General features: G+C 39.3%; 1 protein-coding gene and 1 long non-coding RNA gene across 8 annotated transcripts in view; one reads left to right on the forward strand and one right to left on the reverse strand.

The window, feature by feature from the left end:
- The window catches only part of LOC148216522 (uncharacterized), a 128,035-nt gene extending 126,558 nt beyond the window's left edge, over nt 1-1,477 (forward strand). For all 4 annotated transcript variants that reach the window (XR_015795171.1, XR_015795172.1, XR_015795173.1 and 1 more), the window contains one exon: nt 1,031-1,477. This is a non-coding gene — a long non-coding RNA (uncharacterized LOC148216522). The remainder of the gene's footprint in view (nt 1-1,030) is intronic.
- SPAG16 (sperm associated antigen 16) overlaps nt 1-25,833 on the reverse strand; it is a 336,494-nt gene that overhangs the window by 43,528 nt on the left and 267,133 nt on the right. The gene's annotated exons all lie outside the window — the stretch shown is intronic.

Here is a 25,833-nt window from a genome sequence, read left to right on the forward strand (position 1 = left end):
CTGTTTTCAAAACAAATTCATTTCATAATGCACGCGGCAATCCCGTCAGTGATCCAATTCGCGAAAATGTTTATTCAACATATATATCACCTACATGGAGTCCCCGATCAAATAATCAGTGATTGCTGGATTCAGTTTACCTCAAAATTTGGCAAATGTTCATGAAACTCATTGGAGCCAAGCAGGGTCTGAGTTCGAGTTATCATCCCCAGACGGACATGGCAAGTGAATGGAGGAATGCTGGTTTACAGCAATATTTAAGATGTTTTGTAAATCATCAACAAGATAATTGGGTTGATTTGTTGCCTTTTATGAAAGTGGCTTATAATAATGCCATACACGATAGTACTGGGTTTACCCCTTTTAAAGTAGCCACGGGTCAAGACTTTGTGCCAATTCCCGAACTTCCTTGTGAGAGGACTAGTGTATTGTCGGCAGACGAGTGGGTTGAGCAAATGAAAGAAGAAAGAGAAAGCTACAAAAAATATGCAGACCGAAAGAGGGCGCCTAAAAAGGAATGGAAAGTAGGCGACAAAGTATTTCTTTCAACTAAACATTTGAAATCATTACAACCATCAAAGAAACTGGGACCTAAATATCTAGGGCCTTTTGAAATTGAAACAGTGATTAACACAGTGACTGTTCACCTCAAACTGCCCAAATAATTAAGGGGGATTAATCCCGTGTTTCATTGTAACTTGCTGAAGCCTTATAAAGAATCAACACGGTGGCACGTGGCTCCACCAGTACCAGAACCTGTAATGATAGAGGGTGAGCAACATTTTGAAATAAGGGAAATACTAGATGTCAGGAAATATAAAGGCGAAATACAATTCCTAGTCCAATGGAAACATTTTCCAAAGTCTTTCTCTGAATGGGTAGCTAGGAAACATATGAAAGCCCCAACTTTGATTAGAGAATTTTATAAAAAATATCCTGATAAGCCAAAGTGAAGTCATATTGTAAACAATAGTAATGTGGTATGCATATATATATATATTTCTGTTCTATTGTCTTTGTTTCATTGCAGGTCTTCGAGAACCAACGTTGAAGTTTTTTTTTCTTTTGAGGGGTGGCATGTCAGAACCTCCAGCAATCAGTCTATCAGCTCATTAGTTGCTTGCTTTGTTTCTGCCATATTTCAGTAGGGGGGTGGGGGGAATAAGGAAAGCGAAACCGTTAACACAGATGGACTGTTATCTAGGGCCAGGAATGTCCAAGGTTGTACCAGCATGAGAACCAAGAACTGGCTAAAGAGAAGGGGGGTTAAGAAGTGAGGGTAAAAGTGGATTGGGAATGCACGGGCTTTTAGCTTCAGCAATGCTTTGAAGATGCATGTACATCTCAATAAATGAATTTCTTTTTGAACCTGACTCGGGTTTCAAGAGATTTTTCTTCATTAGGATTTGAACATCGCAGATCTGACATATATTCTAGGTAGCCCCTTGCGTTCCAAATGTAGTTTTAAGGAGGTAGGCAAGGCCGAAATGGGTGCATGAACCTACATCATAGCACATTGGCTGAAGTTACTGTTCTTACCCAGAGGTTTGAGATCTTTCCTTATTGAGCACAATTACAAATCAATATGGTTCAGGACAATCTCACAAAACCTTAAACATCTTGTCTTTTCTTAATGATGGGTTATAAGCATGCACTTAGCACATTTAAACAATATATTAAAGAAATGGAAATCCAACAAGACCAGTCTGCTCTGCCCAAGAATGTTTTTCTGCAGAGTCAAGTCCTTTTTTACAAACCAGCGAGATACTTATACCACATACAGTAACTTTTTCCAAATTCTGAAGAGTACTAACTTTAGCACGCTTCAACACTCCTCCCACAGCAGTTTTGGAGGGCTGATACAAAAGAGTCCCCTATGAGCCGAGACTGTGTCCCTGTGGACAAGGAGCTATTGAAGCTACAGCTCCTGTCCTGCCACACTGTACCCTCTATAAGGACTCAAGGACCCGCCTTATAACTCTTTACCTGGTAAAACACCTGGGAAATTCTGTTTTTTTTTTTTAATGTACAGTTGTTAATGGATCAGTATGATTCAGTCTCCTTGAATGTAGCTAAATTTTGTTATACTGCCTGTAAAATTAGGCAGACTTTGATTGATCACCGATGAACCCACCACCAATCGTAATATTTTATCTTGTTTTGTTTTTATTTTTAATGTGTTTCTGTTTGCAATTCTGGTCCGTGACCGTAATAAAAATTCTGTTCTATTCTATTTGATTTGTCTTGCCTGCAAGCACAACCAGTTCAAATCTCTGGGGTGTACATCTGATTGAAGACTATGTCTCACTTTTGGACCATAAACATTCAGTAACAAAAATTATTATCTATTATGTAAAATAGCTAAGCATGTTTAAAGCATTGCCTAGCCAAGTTATAACACTTAACAACAGGAATTTAATTTACATAATTATATACATTCTAAAAAATATAGGGATTTCTTTTCTCAAAAAGGCTGTAATTTAACTAAGGAGACTGACATTTATAGCAAAATGGATCTGTACAGGAAGATTTTACCTTATTTTTCAGTAGGAGTAGTTGCATTTGGCATAATGTACTGTAATAATAGAGGCATTGCTGAATTAAAATCAATAAATTTAATTTAAGGAAAGAACTCACTTTTGTTGTAATTCATGCTGCAGCTCATCTGAAGTATTCAGTAGTTTTGGAACACAGATGAAATAAGTGAGGCTTCATCTCATTTATTCAGTTGTGCTTTATCTCAAAATGTTCAGGATAACAAACATTTCATTTGCTTCAGCTAGTTATTAAAACAATTTACTTTTTAATAATAATGCTAATTTATTAAATAAAATTGTTATTTTTTGCAGGATTAGCTAAATTACATGCCAGATTTATTAAGATTCATAAGATCCAAGTATCTTGAATATTGTATTTCTATAGGCATTTTACTTTTGTAATGGCTAATGACCAAACAATAAATCTGATTAACTAATCATAACGTTTATTCACATATACTTTGGATTCATCCGTCAATTGTGCCAGTATTGCATGGTTCCATTATTCCAGGGATCTTGATTTTTAGGAAAATTCAAAATTCTCAGAATAATCCCTTTTCTCATGGCCACATGCAATAACCTTGTAAAATAAATCAGTTTGAAATCAGTGCTTCCTCTCTCACCTCTACAACTGAAGGAGTGGAGTTCATAATAAGGTTCATCTTTTTAATCTTTCAGCAGTTTTGAATGTATTCTTGCAAAGTGGCTAACTTTTAACTGAATGTCACTCTAGAGGGATACATATGCTCATTAAAATAAAAGTATTTGCCTCCTAACTTCAATGTCATCACATCCAGTTAACTAAAAGTAATATTTAATGGGAAAAGAGATGACAAAAGGATTGTGAAAAGAATAGGCATAACAATAACAGGATTGCTATTTGGAACCTATGAAATGATTCCCTTCAAGGTAAAATGAAATCTGGGCCACATCTGCCTCAGCATATCATTTCTAGCTATGTCTTCTTTCACTGCTTTTAAAGTTCTATCATTTGGAGAGTTTCCAATTTCAGTAGTTAATCACATATGCTTTATTAATAAAATAGTGTATAATATGTCTAGCCCACTTTAAAAATGAACTCAAAGCTCTAAGTAAGAATCAATTACAAATTCTGTGTATGCATATACATATAGTATGCTTGGTATACTTTATGAAAACATTAAAGTTATCCTTTATCCTCCAAAGTAGTACACTATCTTTTTTAGTTTCCCATATTATACAGAAGCTGAAAATCATTGAAGAATATCATCCTAGGGAAATCTGCCTAAATGTTCCAAAGTCAAGCTTGCTTTACTATACAATAGTAGCAGTAGCAAATAGTCCATAAGTTTAAGTTAAATCTAAAAGATTTTTTATTGGAAATGCAATGAGTACACTTTTAGAAACTATTTGCCCCTTAGAACAGAATCCATCATATATGCAGAAGAGTCTGAGAATCTCTTGTTCATTTTATGTTATGCTGCCCAGTTAGTGATGAGTTGAATCCTAGAAACCTGCATAATAAACAAACAGCTCTCTGAAGTGCTTAGAGAAAAATATGATTCCTCTGTTATATACACTATTTGCAAACTGCAGTAAACAGACAAATTCGTAAACTGGTAAGCCTGAAGCCTGTTCTTCCCCATCCAGACCCTCACAGCCTCCAGACACTGGGATAGAACAGCTTCTCTTGGATGCCTGGCAGCAGAGATGTACCAACTGAGTATCATCAACATACTGGTGATACTGTACCCCATGCTGATGGATGACCTCACTCATGAGTTTCACATAAATATTAAAAAGAGAGGAAAAGTGGTGTGGGGGGGAGAGCCCTGAGCCACTCCACAAAGCAAGGGCCTAGGACTCAACTGCTCTCCTCTCACCAACATTGTCTGAACTGGCCCTGGAGGAAGGAGTGCTCCCCACTTCCAGCCCCTGAAGCTGGTCCAGAAGGGTACCATGGTTGAGAACCAGTGATGGATGAACTACCCCCATTCTGGCCTTGCCAAGGCCATTGACAAGTGTGACCAAAGCCATCTCACTACTATAATTTGGTCTGAATCCTAACTGGAAAGGATCCAGTTAATCTGCTTCCCCCACTCCTCTGAAGCTGAAGGCTAACCACCTTCTTAACAACCTCTAAATCAGAAACAGAAGGTTGGAGACTGGATTAAAATTTTCCAGACTGGCTGTTTTCAGCTATGGTCTCACCTCTCTCCTCAGAGAGGCATTTATACCACATGGATCTACCCACTTGTCCCCTTTCTGGAGGCCTTGTCCAACCAGGAGGCTCATAGATCTAAAATACAGGTGGGCAAATCCATAGCACCAAAGGGACTGTTTATTTTGGAACTAATAAGTTCAAACTCTTCCCAGATAACATCACAAGACTGTCCCTCAGTCACCACCACAGGACTTGCCCAGCTGAAGTACACTCAGATTACATACATCACTGGAAGGAAAAATCTACATCTGATATTCAGCACTAGATTCTTGATACATATGGTCTATTAATATTTGAATAGGGACAAGGCATAAGATTTTTGAGCAATGTGGTCAAATTTTTTTAGAGTTGTTCTGGTTATAACATTATTTTCCAGGCTTCTCCCCACCTTTTAAAATTATCATTATACATTCTGAACTTACATTATATTGTTAATACTGTTATATGAATCTATACTTTTTCTTCAGCTAACTAAACTTTAAAAAAAATAAACAATTAGTGGTTCTCTGAAAATACAAGTTTGGAAACTTATGCAGATTGAAACAGATGGCAAGCAAACAGGTATCTGGTCGACATAGTGCCAAAGTAAATTCCCCTCAATTTTCAATAGCAGAGATCCAGCAGGGAATTCTTAAACCCTTTGGGAGTAAACACTTCATGTAAAATCTGAGTAGGGTAATAATCAATGAAACTATTCAGCTTATAGTTCATATAGATATTGTACTTATTAAATACCTACAAAATGTCTTGCAACTAGTCTAGACAGAAGATTTATATTCCTGTTCCAAGCCATTGTCAAACCACTTGCTGCTGTATTATGCTTAAAAGTAAAATGTGAAAAATGATTCCGAATATGATTACTTAAAACTAGGTCCCACTGCTCCTAAGTGATGCTCTAAAATCCAAAGCAATCCAATGACCTGCAGTCTAAAACCTGAGCATATGTAAGTTTTCCTTTTTGTTGCTGCTATGGTTAAATGGGGCTGAACATGCTTAGGGGTGAGGGCCCAGGGTGGGTTTTTACTCCCTGTTTGGTATCTATTGTGACTTGAAACAAAGATCCATACATTCAAATAGCAAAAAAGCAAACTAAACCAAAAACAACAGGAAAAAAATGCTAAAATCTTAAGTGAATGAAAGTTTGGAACATTTTCAGAATTATCAGAGTAGCACCTGAACACTTCTGGTAAGGTAAAAATAACTGCTTCAAAACTGAAACAGTGTTTTGAATTCAAATCAGGATGTTTTGAGCACAAAACATTTCATATTAAAAGCATTTTACACATTAGTAGAAAGTAGGTTCTCTGAAGTAGATTATAATGATTGAGCACATTCCTATGGGTACGTGCAAAAAGCTGTTTTGAAACAGAAAAGGTTAATGCTAGGATGTTAAATTTGACCCAGCTTGGGATAATCTGCTCAAATACTTACTAACAACCTAGTGACCCCTTTCTATGTTAGTTGCAGTTTTTAAAACATTTAAGGCAGCCCAAAGTAGAGATAAATACACTAGTATAATCCTGAAGATCAAGAAGAATGCATTTTAAGACTGCATATTTTATCTATTTATTTATTTATGAAATTTATCTGCTGCCTGACTCTAGGTGACTAACAGAATTATCTTTCAGAGGGATGGAAACCCATCAAGGGCAATATGTAGAGTCAGATAAGCAAGTATCCTGATTCATCTAGATTAAGCTTCACTTTGTTCACCTTCCCTCCAAACATGAGCTATATAAATAACTGATTTAGCACACCCATTGCCTTGCTACATCAGAAGCCAGAAATGATAGGGAACATCGCATGCTGAAGAAGTTTAACTGATACTGTTAAATTCTCTCACCTTAGCATTCAAGTAAATGTTAAACAGCACATGGGAGAAGCTATTGGAGCATTCTATGTGCTAGAGTCATGAGCAGAACAGCACTCTTCCTTTTTCTGAGAATGATTCTCTAAACACTGTTCAGATGATGAACTATAATGCTTCTAGCCCCTGATCAAAGTAGATGATTTTAAAAGGTCCCATTCTCAACAGAACTACCAAGAGGTCTAGGAGAATCAGTGTGATGCATTACCTCTAACAACTTTTCCAAGCCACTGTTAGAAACTAGACTGCAAATGCCAGAGGACTCCTAAAAGAAGTCACTCTTGGTCTTCACTTCAATCAGGCATATTATCTTATCTTCATGGCATGAAGTACTGCACTGACATGAATCAAAGTCTACTAATTAAAAAAACGATGGAGTATGTTTTCATTTAGCACAGATTTCAAGATATAACAACAGAGCATTATTGTTTATCCTCTTTAATTGATTTTTTTTTTTTTAATCTGCGCTCAGTCGTTACCGACTTTGCAGTGACTGCTTGGATGAGCCCTTGCAGTTTTCAAGGCAAGGTGTTTCGGAAGTGGTTTGCCAGAGCCTCCTTCCTAGAGCAGAGCCCAGCTGGCGAGCGCAGGAGGCGGGGTTTCCGTTGCTTCGCGCCCTTTTCAGGCATGCACGGTTTTTCGCGCTTACCGGCAACTGCTCCCGACTCCTTTTGCAAGGTGCCGCCAGCATTTTTCCTCCCACTGGAGTGAGAGTACCCATTTATCTACTCACTGAGTTTTCAAACTGTTGGGTTGACAGGAACTGGGGAGGAAACAGGAGCTCACCCTGTTAACGCGAAGGCTGGACTCGAACCGCTGAAGCGTCGACCATTTCTGGCCGGCAACTTTCAGCGTCATTAAGCCGCTATGCCACCGCGTCCCCTACAATTGAAATTTAGAAATGTTTAAATATTTAATATTTGACAGGTGTGTGACATGTATTGATAGTTTGCAATTTCTTTTTTCTCATTTCTTTTTGTTCAGTTTTTTATTCCCTTTTCCTGTTATTTTTATGTTTCCTTTTGTTTTTTGTGTGGTATTTTTGGTAAAAGATGTTAAAATAAATAGTCACTAAAGAAGACATTGATCAAAGCCACCTTGGATAGGTTTACTAGATACTTTGCCCATGAGTTTTAGGTATGACTGCACAGGTACTGATATATCAGCAAAGGTCAACACTATATAACATTTCTGGAAATGTTGCAGAACTATCAAATGCTAATCCAATTTATAAGAAATGTTGAAGGAACTACCAGTATGATCCTAGGTAAGCCATTCACAACAAAAGATAAAAAGATTTAAAAATCCTTATATATATCAATAGCTGGGATTTGAGAATTAGGCAGGGGCATGTTTTGCTACAGCTAAATTGACCTGCATAATTTACAAACTGAGAATTCCAAAACCACTACGAGTACTGACATGGAATGCAGGATTTAGTGCTAACAGCCCATGAAAAATATTCTACGTTAAATCATAATAAGACAAATTTCAGACAATTTGGTATAGTTGCCTCAAACTATGAGGCAAATAAAAGACTACTGCCAGCAAGAACTGAAATGACATACAATATGAACGAATGAATGACCTTTCCTTTCCTTTCTTGATCTTTCCTCTCTCCTGCCTTTCTCTCTCTTTACTTTCCCCCATCTTCCCTTTGCCTTGAAACTGAACAATGGCAAGCAATTGGTACTAAAATAAAACTGGTAAAATGGAGTTATAAGGGAGGAAGTAGTGAGTATGAGGAGAAAATGGACAATTGTAGGTGAAATATCTTGTAGGAAGAACTAGCTGTTAATTGTTAACAACAAAATGTCATATATATCATGGCTTTTTAATATTAGAAAGAAAAAAATAGCCAATTAGTTGAACATCGTAACATAAAGAACTGCAGTATTAGCCTGTGTTCAACAGTGGGATAAACTTGGCTGTGGCTTTAATGCAAACTGATTCCAAAACCCAAAAATCTTGGAGATTTTTAAAAATCATATTCTGAACAGATAGAGTGACATTTCATAGAATCATGAATTAGAAGTGGTCATTTAGGCCACTGAGTCCAACACTATGCTCAGGGCCTTGAATTAAAGCATTTAATGCCTTAAAAGTATTAAATATTCACTGGAGGAAAAAAAAAAGCATGTTATTCTAAACAATAGACCTAACATGCAGCATTGTGTTGCAAGGCTACCAAATAATTTTATAACCAAAAAACAAACAAACAAACAAAAACCCCAACACATTTCTGAAAACTTTCCCATGAAACATATGAATTGAATATCATGCACTACAATATCAGTCTACATTAAAATAGTTTATAGCTTTGAGATGTTATCCTAAAGACACCTCCATGTGTAGAATTGCCTTAGAAACAAACTACAGTAGGTTTTCTTGGAATTCTTGTTTTTGGAACTGTCACTGACCCCCATTTGTCCTTATACATCTAGCTAACCCACTGGAATATTGTCACCATAATGGACTGTGCCATTTACTGGTATTGCAAAATTGAGATCCTTCTTAAAGTGAAGCATTTACATACAGAAGAGAGGAGGGGAGCCTGGTGTCTGCTTGTCTCTTCAAATATTTTTATTTTGTTTTTACCAAACAAGATAAGGGCAATGAAATAAAACCACAGGTTAAAAAAAGCACTGATGTTCACAAAACTTCTGCAAAACTTCATACACCTGAAGAATATCCATCTTCAAAATCTGCTCTTTGACAGTGTAAGTGGAGAACAAGGAACCTGGTGTGAATAGGTTCTAATACACATGTATTTTTTAAATCTAAAAACTATGTTGCAGAACTGACATTAACTCTTCATTGAAATCAATCTACCATGTTTTGGGATCACTTTTTTTTGCTTCCTACTGTACAAAGAAACTGGAGTTTTTTCTATTTACAAGATACTTCAGTAAATCAAGTAAAGTCGAAAATAAAGGCATGGTCATTTCCCACCATACTAACATTTTTAAAAATAATACATTGCCTAAAATCACAACAATTCTATTCATTAATACAGTCAAGTAAATAAGCTTTAAATCCCAGAGCCAATTAAATCTGCTTAGCTAGGTTTGAGAACTAATTAACACCAAAGTTTTGATTTTATATGGATTTCAGTTTCATGCTATAAAATACGGGAAATCTAATGTAACTGTAAAAATCTAACTGTAAAAAGATGTTAAGGCTTAAAATATTCTTAATTTCATGATGACAATGAAAAAACTATTCATGTGTTATTTTTCACTATTTTGAAAGCATGGATTTTTCTCTACAAGAAAATTTGTTTAAAATTTTTCCAAAGGTCATATATCACTGAAACTATATCCACAAAGAAACTAAAAATACTACAATAGAGCTAGTTTATTGATTCTTGCTTTAACTTTTTTTTGTGGTATCAAATGTGTGATTTTCAGAGTCAATGTTAAATTGAAGATGTTAAAACCTGACATTTAAGAAACCATTTATGATATTATGCTAGTTCTTCACCAGCTTTGCATCTGGCAGAGTAGCTTTGATTAGTAAATAGTCTCTTTGGTATACAGTATGTTCTGAATTAAAACAGCTTGAGTTGCTAAGGCCTACTATAACCAGTTTGTTTGTATCTGGCAACCTGGGCAATTGTTTTGACAGAATCTAAGCCAGATGGGACTCGTGTACCACCTAGTTATATTATTATGCATGTTTTTCAGCACGGACATCTGGGAATGTGAAAAACAACAGCAACCTCTATTTCAAGAATTGAGATCCAATTTTATTCTGAACAATTTGTTATAATGCACTAGTTATGTGCAGGCTGAGCCAGTCTAACCCATGGTTGTCCACAATCAAAGCATCCAAATATTTCTTTTAAAACAATGAGAATTCTCCATTCCTGAAGGAGTCATTGGCCTCCTCCAAAGATCAAATGTTCAGTTCAGCCTCAAAGACTTCATTACTCTGTCCCATTGGGTATAAATGTCCTCTGTTTCCTTGCACAGTCATCCCTTCAATGGCATGAGGTGTTTCTAGTTTAGCATGCTTCAATTAAATTTCCAGGAAAGACATCACAATGGAAAAAATCCATTGGGCTTTTTCAGTAGTGGTGCTCCTGTCACCACTGAAAGAAAGTTCTGTTCTTTAAAAACAACCCTTTTTTAAAAAAAATTAAGGATAAGTTGAAAAGCAGTTTTCTTTCTATTGCTTTTAATAATTAAAAGGGTCTATCAAATCAAACTCAGCTCTTGGTGATTTCATGATCTGCTTTTCTTGACAATAATATGGAAAGGGCTTGCCCTGACTTCTTCCAGTCTTCCAGTCAAACCTGCAGAGCTGGAACTTCTTGGTGGTCTCCTAGTCAATCCCTGCTTAGCTTTTGAGATGATGGTTTTGAACTTGGACATGATGTTTACTTTATGGGTTCTACCATAAAGGCACTTTGGGTCTTCAAGACTCAAGCTGCTGTATCCTAGGGTTGATACAAAGGAAGCCCTTCAATCACCTGAAAAGGTTCTGCTAAATGATAGCGAGCAGACACAGCAATAATGGAGAGAGATTTCTGCAACCTCCATAGTTGACTAAACATGGTTTTACCTGGGTACATTTGTATTATGTATGAGCATTTGCCATTTGGGTTCTAATGGCAATTCCTGTTGTTTCTTCATCCTCAGATCTTCAGAATCACTAGGAGGAGATGACATAAGTGTACAACTTTGTTGAGGATATTGGTTAGTAAGTGTATCAACTGTTCAGGTTAAGACTTAAAGAGGCATCTGGTAAAGCCACAAAAATAGTAATGTTATGGAGGAACAGGTCCAACAAAGGTGATTCTGTAAAGATGTGAAAGGAAACATTTGGCTGCTATGAGGAAAACAATTTAAGTCAAGAAGAAAAGGACACAGATTGGTTAGTTAGCACACTGTACTCATATAAATTATACATCTAAGGCTTCACTGAAAGTCATATATTAACAGATTTTTAATTAAGTAAGGCTATTACATTGATCTACAAAAAGAAAAAGAGACTGAACCAATTCTTCTGATTAAGATATAATTACAAACAATTAACCTGCACCTTAATTTGGCCTTATATTACGGATAAACATTAAAAACACAGAGCACAGAATTTATATTGTTTGAATGATGCTATTTTCTATTGAAGCTGTTGCTCAGCTAAGGCTTCAAATCTAACACACTGGCTGCTTTCAGACATGATATTGTGTGGATGCCTTGAAAGACTGTGTGGGTATCCAGTGCTATGAAAATAATCCCTACAATCCTCAGTGGAAGGGAAGGACTATAAAGATAATCATCACTGTACATCCTGCTTCCTCTGTAAATTGTTCTTGTTCAAGATGGGGCAGGCCACTTTCGGGAAGGTGGCCCTGGTGTTTAATATTGGTACTGCATTCCGGCCCCTTTTGCTCAGCCCCAGAACCTGGTTTCTGGGGCTTTAGTGGCTCTGGTCTCCAGCTGCCACTGCTTAATGCCAGGTTGACTTCCAATAAAGCCCACCTCATCCATGATTTGATTGTAGATGAGAGAGCCGACTTGGCTTGTGTTACCAAGACCTGGGCAGGCACTGAAGGAGAAGATTCCCCTCTCTGAAATGTGCCCTCCCAGGTTTCAAGTGGCATCAGCCATGACACCAGGGCAGGTATGGTGGTTGTTATTCGTGAGTCTCTGATGGCCCCAGACATCACTGGATGTGAGACCCTCTTTGTGAGGTTGAGCCATAGGGATCAGTGGGGATTACTGCTCACTTACCTTCCTCCCTGCAGTGTAGCTGCATCCTTGCCTGTGTTCTTGGACTTGGTGTTTGAGCTGGTGGTGAAGTTCCCCAGGCTTATAGATCTGATGGATTTCAAGCTGCCAACTCTGAGCCCAGGATCTGAGGCAGCATGGCCACCATGGCAACCATGGACCTGGTTCAACTTATTCACAGGGGGTCACATACTGGATCTGGTGTTTGCTGCTTAGAACGAGAAGGTGATGGGGGCATTGGACTGAATTGTGTCTGTGCAGACTCTCTTTGTACACGGATCTTGTAGAGTGTCTTGGTCCTGGTTCGTTAAGGCCTCCTGGGAGGTGGCATGTGGCTGGGATGAACTGACTTTGGCTCAACCCTGGCAAGATGGAGTGGCTCTGGGTTTTTGGGCCCCCAGGGTCTGGTGACTTGTTATCTTTGACTCTGGATGAGGTTGTACTCCCCTGGACTGAGCTGATGTGCAATTTGGGGGTCCTCCTGGACTCATGGCTCCTGCTTGATGAGCAGGTGGCAGCTGTGGCTGGGGGGGTGGCCTTTGCAAAGATCTGTCTTTTACACCAATTGTGCCCTTTCCTGGACCGGGAGGCCTTGCTCATGGTCACTCGTGCCTTAGTCACCTCATAGTTGGATTATTGCAATGTGCTTTATATAGAAGTTACAACTGGTCCAGAATGTAGCAGTGCACACAGTATTGAGTGTCCATAGCTATGCCCATGATACACCTTTATTGCGTGAGCTGTACTGGCGCCTAGTTTTTTTCTGGGTGCAATTCAAGGTGCTGGTTATCACCTTTAAAGTTCTACATGGCATGGGACCTGGTTATTTGCAGGACTGCCTCTTCCTAAGAATATCTGCCCGTCCTACTAGATCAGATAGGGTGGGTACACTCCAGATCCCCTCCCGGAAATCTTGCCATCTAGTGGGTCCTTAGAAATGTGCCTTTTCCATGGCTGCCCCTACCTTGTGGAATACCCTCCCACCAGCAATTTGACAGGCTACCACCCTTCTAGCCTTTTGGAAGGCCATCAAGACCTGGCTTTTTACTGAGGTGTTGGGATAGGATGGTATAGGTAAATAGTATGGAAGGAGGGCAGCTGACCCTGCTGTGGGGCATCCTAAGGGGATGATTAAGGTGCAGGATTTTTGTTTTATTGTTTTACTGTTTTTTACTCTTTTATTATTTATTGGTTTTATTGTTGTTGTAAGCCACCCAGAGTTGCTTAAGGTGGGCGGCCATATAAATCAATCAATCAATCAATCGATCGATCAATCAATCAGTCAAATAAATAAGCCAGCCAGCCAGCCAGCCAGCCAGCCTGTCAGATGGTTATTTCATGGTTAGGATGAAGCTTGATAGCTTCTGCCTTTAGGATTGACTATCAACAGTAAACGAACTAGCCTTTACTAGTCAAGAAATGTACTAACGCTTGGTAGAATAGCAATGAAGGCCTTGGGAAAGATATTCAGATGCCATGATGTATATTAGGTAGTCCTTGCTTAATGACCATTTGTTCAGCAATTGTTCAAAGTTACGATGGCACTGAACAAATGGTACTTATATCCTGTCCTCAAAGTTATCAAAATTCAGGCACTTGGCAGCCCACTTGCTTTTATAACCACAGGGTGTGCTTCAACTTCCCCCCACCTGTCTATCTTCCCATCTCAGCCCTTTTAACCACCCTGCACTCCACTGCCCCTGCCACATTGTGCTCTGCTCCCCCTGACACCCTGCTGTGCCCAGCTGCCGTCTTCTTCCTCCTGATACTGACAAGGTGCTGCCTTGTGAAGGGCCAGGTCAGGTATGTCAGCATTGGGAGGAAGAAGACAGTGAAGGTCAGCTGAGGGCAGTGGAGCGCAGGGTGGCGGGGGCGGCAGGGATGGCATGGGTGGTGGAGCGAGGGTGGTGGGGCAGCAGAGTGCAGGGCAGCAGAGCAGCAGAGGTAGCAGAGTGTAGCGTGGGCAAAAAGGGCAGAGATGTGGGGAGATAGGCGGGTAAGGGGAGTGGAAGTGGAGGAGAGCGCGGCAGGGCAGGAGAAGCGTGAGGTCCCTACCCAACAATGGCACAGTTCTGGCCTAATGACCACAACCAGGATTACTGAAACCACTGTCGCTAAGTGGTGCAGTCATGTGATGTTTCACCTAACAACCGCATTGCTTAGCGATGGAAATTCCAGTGCCAATTAAGGTCGTTAAGCAGGAACTACTGTACTGTATACCTACAAAGATCAAAATCATGCATGAAACAGTTTTCCCTGTGGTACTCTATGGAAGTGAAAGTTGGATTTTGAAGAAGCAGGACAGAAAGAGTATTCACACTTTTGAATGCTGGTGTTGGAGAAGACGCATGTGAATGCCAGGGGTAGCCAAGAAAACAAGCAAATGGATCATCGAACAAATCAATCCAGAGTTCTTATCTGAAGCACAAACAACCAGGCTTAGATGATCATATTTTGGACACATTATGCAAAGACCAAGCTCTCTGTTGAAATTTGTAATGCTGGGAAAGCCGGAAGGAGAAAGAAGAAGACGACCAGCAGCAAGGTGGATGGATTTGATTATTGTAATGGAATGTGAGAATGACCTTGGAAGATTGGGGGAAGAGATGCTGTCTAGGGAAAAATCAGACAAAAGGGGGAGGAGCCCACAAATGAGTAATGGGCAGAGAAAGAAACTTAGAAAGGATCTGCCCTAACCTTCAGGTGGTAAAATGAGACAGTGGGAGATTTGTACTTTCAGACTTGCAAGATTCTGTTAATGTAGCCTTACAATTAAGTAGAATTAGTTCATCTTGTCGTGTTTCCTGTCTGGTCTACTTGGGAGGCTAACAATTATAGCAGTGTTGGGTATACCACTGGAAGATCTGAAGGACCAGGTTGGGGACAGAATGTCCTGGAGAAAATCTATTTATATGGTTGTTAATAGTTGACACCAACTTGATGGCACATAATCAAGTCTGGCATTTGCAGATATTTTGATGACATGATAGAGAAATATTTTATGTTTTCTCAGTCACTTCTCATCAGGAAAAGAATGTCCCACCAAAATCATATTGACTGACAATACTGGGAACAAGGAGAATTTCAGTCACATTCTGACAACAGAGCTTGTGTTTCATGCAGCAATATATATGCATACAGTGAGAGAACAGTACATTACAGGTAGTCCTTGGTTAATGACCACACATTCAACAATCATTCAAAGTTATGACAGTGCTGAATGACTGGTACTTATGACAGGTCCTCAAAGCTTTGGCTGTCCCAGTGCCCCCACAGTCACATGATTGCAACCCGGGCACTTGGCAACTGGCTCGCACTTACAATGGCTGTAGCATCCCACATTGCATGATTGCCATTTGCAACCTTCCCTGCCACCTTCCCTCAAGCAAAGTCAATTGGAAAGCCAGCAGAGAAGGTTGCAAATCACTCTGATAAGTCACTTGCACTCCAGCGCCTTTTTCTCCTGAGGAGCCTTGCTGTGGTGCCTGTAGGTCTTTCCCTGCCCACGGTAGCCACCTGCACACCCTCCCCCACCTGGCAGCAGCTACCCCTGGCCCTGCCGTGCTGCGCCCTGATGGCCACCCATGCACCCTCACACACACTCCCCTACCCAGCAGCTGCCAACCCTGGCCCTGCCCTGATCATGCCGCATCTCAATGGCCACCCCACACCCTTGCGCACCCGGCAGCAGCCACCCCCAGCACCACCACACTCACACTCCAATAACCATCTGCACACCATTGCTGACACTCCCCCACCCAACTGCAGCCACCCCCAGCCCCACCACACTCGTGCCATGCCTTGACCACCACCCGCGCACACCCTCTCCCACCCAGCAGCAGCCACCCCGGCCCCATTGTGCTCATACTGCTCCAGCCACTCGCGGACCCTCCCCCCCCCAGCAGCAGCCACTTACTTGCTGACTGGCCTGCTTGCAAGCCACCTGAGACTTGCGACTTCCTGCTGGCTTCCCCATTGACTTTGCTTATTGGAAGCCAGCAAGAAGTTGCAAGGAGGTCCTCAATGAATGATCTGTGATCCTTGCTTAATGATGGCAACGGGAACTGCCAGGACTGCTGTCGCTAAGCAATGCGGCCACGTGATGTCACACTTTATGGCTGCATCACTTAGCAATGAAAATTCTGGTCCCAATTGCCATCATAACCCGAGTACTACCTGTATTTTTTTAAGGTGTGTATTTTCTTAATGAAAACAAGTTGAAACCAGCAATAGAAAGGAACAGCAAGTGTACAGCAAATACAAAATAAAAGCAAGGAAAGACAAGCAAGCAACTAAAGCAGAATTTTTCACTGATAGCTCAGTGTATGCTCAAGGTATGCTACTATAGATGAAAGAAAAATGGAATAAAAAATTCATATAGAAAAGCAATATAATGTATAAAAGCATTATACATTAAATTGCTTTTGATGTATAAAAGCAATTTAAATCTTAAGTAATAAAAGTGATTTTCAAAATAAATCACTTTTGACTTCTTTATCCCTTTTCTGGTTCAATATTGTAACACATTTGAGTTATTCATTATCTCACATCCTGTAGTACTATTTCCTTTCCTTTCCTTTCCTTTCCTTTCCTTTCCTTTCCTTTCCTTTCCTTTCCTTTCCTTTCCTTTCCTTTCCTTTCCTTTCCTTTCCTTTCCTTTCCTTTCCTTATTTATTTATCGGAAAAATATATTCTATATTGGGACACAAACATATTCCATTACAGGAATAATTCACGAATTGGACTACAATCAAAACATATACCTTCTACAGAAAATGAGCTATATTGTCACGAAAGTCCATAATCTTTCTTAGTACTTACCAAGAAATGAGGTAAACAGAAGAAAACAGGTGAAAAAAACCCTACAGATTCGTAGAGTTGAATGGGGCTATTCAGACAATGAGTTCAACCTCCTGCTCAGTGTAAGAATTCACATTAAGGCATCCTAGACAGATGGGTCTCTAGCTATTACTTGAACACAACTTGAGCCCACCATCTCTTTGGATAATTGATTTCACTATCAAGCTGCTCTTACTGCAGGGAAATATTTTCTAACATTCAGTAAGAATCTTTCTTCCTGTAACTTAAATCCACATTTGGAACCAGAGAAAACGGGTATTTGCACTGCTCAATGTAACATTATTTTAGGTATATGAATAGTGCTATCGTATCTCCTTTCAGTTGTATTTTCTCAAGACTAAATGTTCTTAGCTCCTTCAATCTCTCTTCATAGGACTTAATTTCTAGACATCATACTTTCTGCTCTTCTCTAAAGCTGTTCCAATTTCTCTAAATCCTTCTTAGAGTATGGTGCCCAGAACTGAATACACTAATGTTCTCTTCACCAAATCCTCCCTTTTTCTCGCTGTAGTTCTTCAAGGACATGCTGCTGAAAACTGAGCAATGGCCATTTAACTATGTATTTCCCCTTATGACATATGATATATTCAAAATTATTTTGAATTTTATTTCTGTGCTCTGGAATATTAGAAATCTCACCCTCCAACTCTGTATCATCTGAAATTTTAATAAGCATTCCCTTTACCTCTTCATCCAAATAATGAAAATGTTGAAGAGTAGAGGGCCAATCCTTCTGGCACTCCAATTGATAACTCTCCAAACTGAAGAGATAATATTAGTTTTCAGTACTATTTTAGAATCAGCTGTATATCTAATTTACTATCATGCCATCCAGTTCATACTTTAGTCTCACAGTCATCATCATCCAGCCAATTTGGCTTGCTAATCAGCATGTCAAGGGGTACTTTCTCAAATGGTTTACTGAAATCAAGATATATTATATCCATGGCATTCCCACACTCTATTATGAAAATTAGCCAATCAAAAATGAGGTAAGGTTAGATTTATTCCTGACAAATTGCTTCTGACTTCTGGTAATTACCACATTATTTCAAGGTGTTCACAGATCTGCTCTAGAATCTTCCCAAGTATTGATGCCAGATTGACAGGTTTATAGTCTTCTGGATTTTCCTTTCCCCCATTTTTGAAGGTAGGAACATCTTCACCAGTTCTCCAGAATTTCCCAAGGATAATACATAAGGGTTTAGCCAAACCATCAGGTAGTTCCTTCAGTAATCTACCATGCTGTTTAACAGATCCTAGAAATTGAAATGCATTCATTGTAAAGAGATATTATCTGACCATATGTCTATCAATCTCAAGCTGTATCCTGTGCTGCATAATTTCGTTGTCGAACAAAATCGGATTAGAGTAGCTCTACCATTTTTTTGTTACCTGTTAGCATTTTACTGCCTTCACTGAGCAGCTAGCATACTGAATATTTTCTTTTCCTATCTTTTTGTATCCTTCACTAGCTTCAGCTCATTTCAAGGTTTCATTTTCCTGACAACAGCTCTACAGTTATAACGAACCTGTCTGTAGTTACCTGGCCCTCTTTATCTTTCTTGTATGTATCTTTTCTTGTTTTCAGTGCTGGACAGGTTAGAAAAATAGGTTGAAAATAGCAGAATTAAATTTAATGGAGACAAACACAAAGTTCTTCCCTTAGGGGTAAAAAAAGATGTACAGGTATAAGATTGGTGGTGGAATCTGTCTTGGTAACAGCATGTGTGAAAAGGGTAAATGAACAGTACATGATCATCAGCTAACATAATTCACCTATACCCAATGGTGTGCTGGAATTGGCTTGTACCGATTCACAGAGCCAACCATATTTTCTTAGCCTACTGGCTTATGTTGTAGGGCTTCTGTTTCTCTCTCACTTGGAGATTCCAGATGGGTGAGTCACTTGGCTAAACTTCATCTTTTATCTCAGTCTGTAGATTGTTTCTTCTTTGCTTACAAGTAGCTCTCAGCTGATTCTGCTTCTTCTGTTGGTCCCATGTAGTTCTCTTCCCAGACTAGTGTCTTCTTTGGACACCGATAAGCTCTAGGTTCAAATACTCTGCTAGCTTCTCCACTAGCACACTTCAGACACCAGCACCACTAGCTACTCAGATACATCAGCAATCCTACCTTTGGCACTCCTGAGCTCTGAGTTCCACTGATCGGTTAGCAGCTGGCAAACAGGCAGAAAAGATACAGAGACTGTTTCTTCCAGAAACAGAAGTTTCTTTTATCATATAGGGAAGAACATAGCTCTCTTCTGAAAGCTTAGCCGCTTCTCTAAAACATCAGGCAGAGGGGGAAAAAACCTCTGCACTTTTCCAATCTATTACAGCTACACTTCTCCCTATGCCTGCATGTGAAGGAAGAGTTCACACAAACTCTTCTATAAGAGCTTCCTTCCACAGTTCCCAAGCCTTCCTATCTTCCCCTCCATAAAGACAAGTACTACAGCTTGACAAATCATCTTCTCCTTCATCTATAACAATCAATTCCTTCACCATGGCCTTACATGAAGGAACCATTAGGTTAATCTATTCTTCCAGTCTTGGCTAGCATTTTTTAAGAAAGAGGACAGATGATTGGGAGTTCACATCCAGAAAACTAAACAGGAAAAGGAGTTTTTTTAAAGTTATTACCAGGAGAAGCGAACAGAAGCAACTTCAGATTCTACTGAAATGATGAACACTGAGGGAGCAGTGATGGTGTGAGTGGGTGTTGTGCTTGCTTTTTTTAATCAGAAGAATGAGCTAATCATACCTATTGCAAATGAAAACTTGTCTCTTTGGAGAGGTGAGAGATCTTGAGATCAACCTTTCTTGAAGACTCATCAGAGAACATGAAGAGCACATAGACATCACATAGGGTATATGAAGTTACCCAAAAGCAGAGGAAGTAGTGAGTAGCTGTAGGCATACAGCAAGAAGGAGTGGATGAACAGGAGGACAGCCATACTACAGTAGCCTGCCAACCAATCTGAAACTCTGGACATGGAAGGTGAGCTCCTACCATGTGAGATTGCTCTATTATCCCAATCATTCCAGAGCAATGGAAAGTACTCTCAACACCACAGGGATCAACAAAACCAAAGTTGTCCATTGAGGAGGAAAGAAGAGTGATTATGATGAGAGAGTCAGTATTGTGAGGGACAGAAACAGCTGTTTGTAGGCCAGATCAGCTATTCTATGATGTGCACTGTCTTCCTGGTGCAGGCATCAGGATGGTGCAGGCATCCAGGATGGAGTATAAAGATTTCCAAAGCTCATGAGATCAACCAATTGTCATCTGTTTCTATTTGTCCATGTGGGGACAAATAAGATTGAAGCTAGAGCACTAGGATAAAATTGGATTCCAAACCGTGGCTTACTGTGTCAGTAAAAAGGACTCTTGGGTAGGCATGGGTTGGCAGAGCAGGAAAAATGTGTTTGATCAGACAAGGACAGCTTTAACTAAGCTGGAATGGGGAGAGAAATGGAAGTATAGATTCAGGTAGAGAAGTGCTGGGCTGCATGTGATAACAAAAGAGATATAAAGTAGGGGAAAGTACTCAGAAATCTTCAACCATAAAGAGATGAGTAAACAGTGAACCCTCTAATTTCTGTATATGGTTAACAAACAAGAGGAACTAGAAATCATAACATGGGGAAGAAATGCCTCCTCTTGCATTTATCTACCCAACCAACCAGACTTTATAGGGCCAACTATTACCAAGACCCATCCCAGCATGACAGTTATCCAAAGGGCCTCGAAGGTGGGCTTTTTCCATCATTACCTCCATTCTCTGGAACTTCCTCCCAGTGGACCTTTGGTTTGTGTCATCATTTCTGTACTTCAGGAAACTTGTAAAAACTTTCCATCTGGTTTATAATATGCAGGTAGAGTCTGTGGCACACATGATTTATTTCTATAGGTTTTTTTTTTTTTTGGTTTTGTATGTATTTGGGGTTTGGGATTTTAAATGGTTTATTGTTAGCCACTTAGAGCTTTTGGGAATGGGTGGCATAAAAGTATAGCAAATAGATTTTAAAAATCCATCCTGAGAGAAACCTGGTGGGATGAGTCATAAATGGAAAATAAAACACAAAGGGTATTATTTGTTCAAAAGAAATAGGCATGGATGCTGAATGACTTTGTACGTAAAGAAACCATGAAGTGAGAAATTGTAGGAGGCTGAGAAAGAAATGGGAAGAGCTCTAGCTATAAGGAATCAATGACAGAATTTGTTAGTCTAGGAAATGGCAGCTGACTCTGAGTTGTAGAAAGCCTGGGAAGAAGAGATTCAAAAGTTTCAGAGACACTCCACCTTAATGAACTCACTAATAAAAGAGGACTGGAAGTTCCTATTGCCATTTCCAAGATTCTCTAGTTTACCCCTAATTGTTGCATTAAAACTTCTTGTAAAAGTCTGTGATTCTTGCTTCTTTGATTGGGCTCTGCTGTAGGGGGATTGACATATATGCTGTGAATAATTTCATGTCCCTAAATAAGATTAAAAGGAATAAGGAACAAAGTGATGACATGTGGGAGTTTATTATGCCACCTACCCAAGCAGATGATGTGGGCAATATCTTTGTAAATCATCTCACCAAGTTCTCAAGAGGGCACAATATAGTGGCAATAGGAGACTTCAACTAACTCAATATCTGCTGAAAAACTACCATAGTCAAGTGGGAGATCTGAGAGATTTCTGATCACTTTTGCTAGTAAATTTCATTTTTCAGAGGGTAGAAGCAGAAACAAGGGGGTCAGCTATCCTGGATTTAATTCTGAGAAGAGAAAAAAAAAGATCTGATCACTGGAATGAAAGTGTCAAGCACCTTGGGGAAAGTCAGATAATGCTGAAGTTCAGGATAGGTATAGGGCAGAAGTTGGGTTGGATGGCTAATATCCTAGAAGAAAGAAAGAAAATTAAAACTGATCTTGCTGGGTTAGAGAAATGGGCTAAAAATAACAGAATCAAATTTAACAGAGATAAGTCCAAAGTTCTTCCTGGAGAAAAATAATGTGTTATTACCATGTTTTGTATCAGTCCTAACCCTAAACAGTTCTATGCATGAAAGGAGAAAAGCATGTACAGTGGGCAAGTCTTTCTTTGTAAAATTTAAGTTCATAGGAAACTTTTTTGGCAAAGAAGTCCCTGTTTAAGCAAATACTATCTTGCATACAGCACTAACACTGAGGATTTCATAAAGTTTCTCTATATCTCAATATGAAATCTTCTTCAAGCATATCTCTAGTTTGACAAGACACATTACTGTGCAAGGAATACATGTTACTTGGGTGAGTGGTGGTAGAGAAAGAAAAAATAAATTTTCTTATCTGTCTACACAGCTTCCTGTACCATCCAGATTTCCAAAGAGTTTATTGAATCATTCAACCTCCTATTCCTTTTATCAGTAATCTCTAGAAAGTAATAATTCATTTTAACACAGGACATAAGAGGTTATCATCTGACTAAAACTACAACATGATGCCCTATTTGCATTTCAGTTACAAGAGGCAAATGGTCAAACCAGCTGTAACTGGAACAGAGTAAGTTGAAGAAATTGGTCCTTAGAATCAATAAAAAAATAATATAGATAGCTGCACTTGAGGAGCAGGTAATTTGAAGGGAAAAGAGAGAGAGAACAGGAATAAGTTATCACTAAGCACTTAAAAGTTAACAGTTATTAATGGAAGAGTTTAGCACATACAAGTTGATCTGATTATAATAAATAAGATCTAAAATAGATCTTGCATGTATGGCTAGACGCTAGGGATAACTTCAGAAATGCTAGCCTTTGTGTACTGAGTGAAGTATTTACATATTGCTCTAGTCCATTCAATAACCTAGACTTTGAACAGGTTGGAAACTGTAAGCAGATGAACAGTTTACCTGTAACTGTGGCCCTTTGAGTACTCATCTGTACGTTTACAGATGGGCTCTCTTTCTTTGCAGAGCATCTTTTAGAACGTTCTACAGCTGGGATACTTGGAAGAAAGCCTCAGCTGCATCCTATTATATCTATCCAAAGGCAATCAGATCAGGGACCATTTAGCATTCTGCCAAACACAGGAGTAATGTAACTATGGAGAGGCGGTGGGATGAGTCAACCTGCATATGGTGACTCAAAAAACAACTACAGATGAGCAACCTTGTTTTTGTGGTGGTCTCTATTCTTCAACTGAATGGGTGAGGAATAAACTTTTTACTGACCACTTCCGCAGTCAAGAAATCTATTTGAAAGAGCAACCTATTAAATAACTGCCTTCCTAGCCAATAAACAAAAATTTCAGGAAGTTAACAGTTCCAATTACTTTTCCAGTAACTGAGAAGAGCTGACGAACTCTAAATAGGAAGCAGAGGGTACATTGGCAGGAATAAATTCTAGAGAACCTTCTAAAATTGTTTAGTGAAAGCGTGAGAATATTCCAAGTGGTCTGAATCCTGCCCTCCGTGTTAGCAAAATTCTTCATTCCCTGTGAAAGGGGCCATGCATGTGTGTCTGCTGTGGGACACTGCCCCATTTACAGGGAGTAAAGGAGGTAGTTCTTTGCAATTCGGGGAAAGAATACACATGATCTGGTGATTGTCTTAATAGTTCAACTTGGAGTCACTGCAAAAATTTCAGTTGTAGCCTTGATGATAGCAAGATATCTGGTGTTAAAGCATGTGAGGTTGGGCTCTTCATAATGTCAGGTGGAAGGATTATCACACATACGCATGCATCACAATGATAGAGACTTTAGCTTCTCATTGGAATGAGGCTGAGAATCAGTGAGGTTTAAAATCTATCAAGATAGAAGGAGGACCAAAAAACGCAACTGCTATGATCCCTAGTGTCTTGTAAGTGTAAGTGTAATATTTGCTCTGCTTTGCATCTGCATAGTTATTTCTTACTTATGTACTTGGATTTATATGCCCCTCCATTTCAAGAGATTCTGAGTGGCTTACAATATACCAACAGATACCATTAGAAATAATAAAATCCATTCCCGCAAAAAATACTAGGTAGTATAGTTGTGTTTATCTGCAAATGTCTCCTGCAGAGCCACATTTTCATGGCCTTTCAGAAATATATCAGGAAGGGGTGGTCCAGATATCCAAGGAGTAGGCTGTTCCAGAGGAGGGGGAAATCACCAAGAAGGCTTGATCAGTGGGTCCTTAAAGATGGTATTCCCTCAGTGATAGGTGAAAGTGAAAAGCAAAAACAGTGAAAGCAAAAGCTTTCTATCCCTGATCTCCCTGGGAAGGCAGATTCAATCAGGGAAAGTAGTCAAGATATCTGGGCCTGAGCTATATATGGCTTTAATGATTAGCTTTTTCAGCAATGGAAATGGAGGATTGTAGAGAGTAAGGAAGATGACCTTGATGGAGATATGCAAGTTCCGTTGTCAAGGTGACAAGGAGTAAAACACTGTCTAAGTGCAGAACATCGAGATAATGTTCGGAAGCAACTCAGACTGACACCTCCGTAATTCACTGAACCGTAAGAAGGAGGTACAACACAATCAATTTTGCAAGATTCTATTACAGCCAGTCTCAATAAAAGTAGTTTTAATCTTCCTGTGAAGTTGGTCTTTTGGTCTGGTCTACCTAGTGGAGCTGACAGGCTTAAGTCATTGGGCTCAACCATTAGAATAAAAAGGTATTGTCTGAGAGTACTTACTCTCCTGTCTGCTAAACTGCAAATAAGCTACAATATACATGCTGAGAAGTGAAGATCTATCTGTGTATGAATAAATCCCATGATTCAGTGAAGTCCTTAAGGTGACAATTACTATTCATACAGTTCTTAGTGACACACAGCTTGAGGCAATCCACCAGCTGGTCTCCACGTCTGGTCAAAGGAAGTATAATCAAACAAATTTGCTAAGAGTTATGTCAGTTTCAAAATTAGAGAGTAAGAAGGACATAGTTTATACCTTCTTGTTTGTATATGTAAAATACAGTAATTACATTGCCCATCATGACCTCAAGAATTTGATTACACAAAAGGAACATGAATGCCCAGATTGCCTTGAAAACTGTCCCTACATTGATCTGGAGCCTGATCTCAGAGTCTGTTACTGGTATTAAATCTAAAAGATTCAACAGTTGGTGTTCCATTCTACTTGGAATGAAACTGCGATAGGCAACATGGGCAGAACCTTGGAGGAAGGTGATAGCCACAGTCCACAAATGGAATCCTGCACTTGAGAAGGATTTGTGGACAGTGATGGGAGGAACCAGTTTGGTAGAGTGTATGTCTGTAGGGTGCTGTCCAGTACAATATATGTGCTTACTAGCATGAGTTACAATAAGCATTGGACTGTTGGTGCTTAAGAATTTCTAGAAATGCACAGGTAAGGTACCAATGATATAAGGTTTACCCCAGAATGCATCCTGTATAGCTTTGATTAATTGTAAAAGTGAAGCTGAAGTCTGGATTTTTGTAGATTGACACAGATACCCAAAACATGTAGGAACAAAATAGTGTGATAAGTGGGAGAGTGTAGAAATTTTATTTTGTGGGAGTAACAAGATGTCATCATAAGGAAAAAAGTACCATATTCTTAAGCTACAGATGTGACTGCACAACTGCCACACATTTAGTGAAATCTTAGGAATAAGAGTCCAAAGTGTCCAAAGAGAAGGACAGAAAA

This window comes from Python bivittatus, unplaced genomic scaffold, assembly GCF_059951505.1.
Source record: "Python bivittatus isolate LINGU-HERP-01145 unplaced genomic scaffold, Pbiv_v1 ctg000200_np1212, whole genome shotgun sequence".
Lineage (NCBI taxonomy): Eukaryota > Metazoa > Chordata > Lepidosauria > Squamata > Pythonidae > Python > Python bivittatus.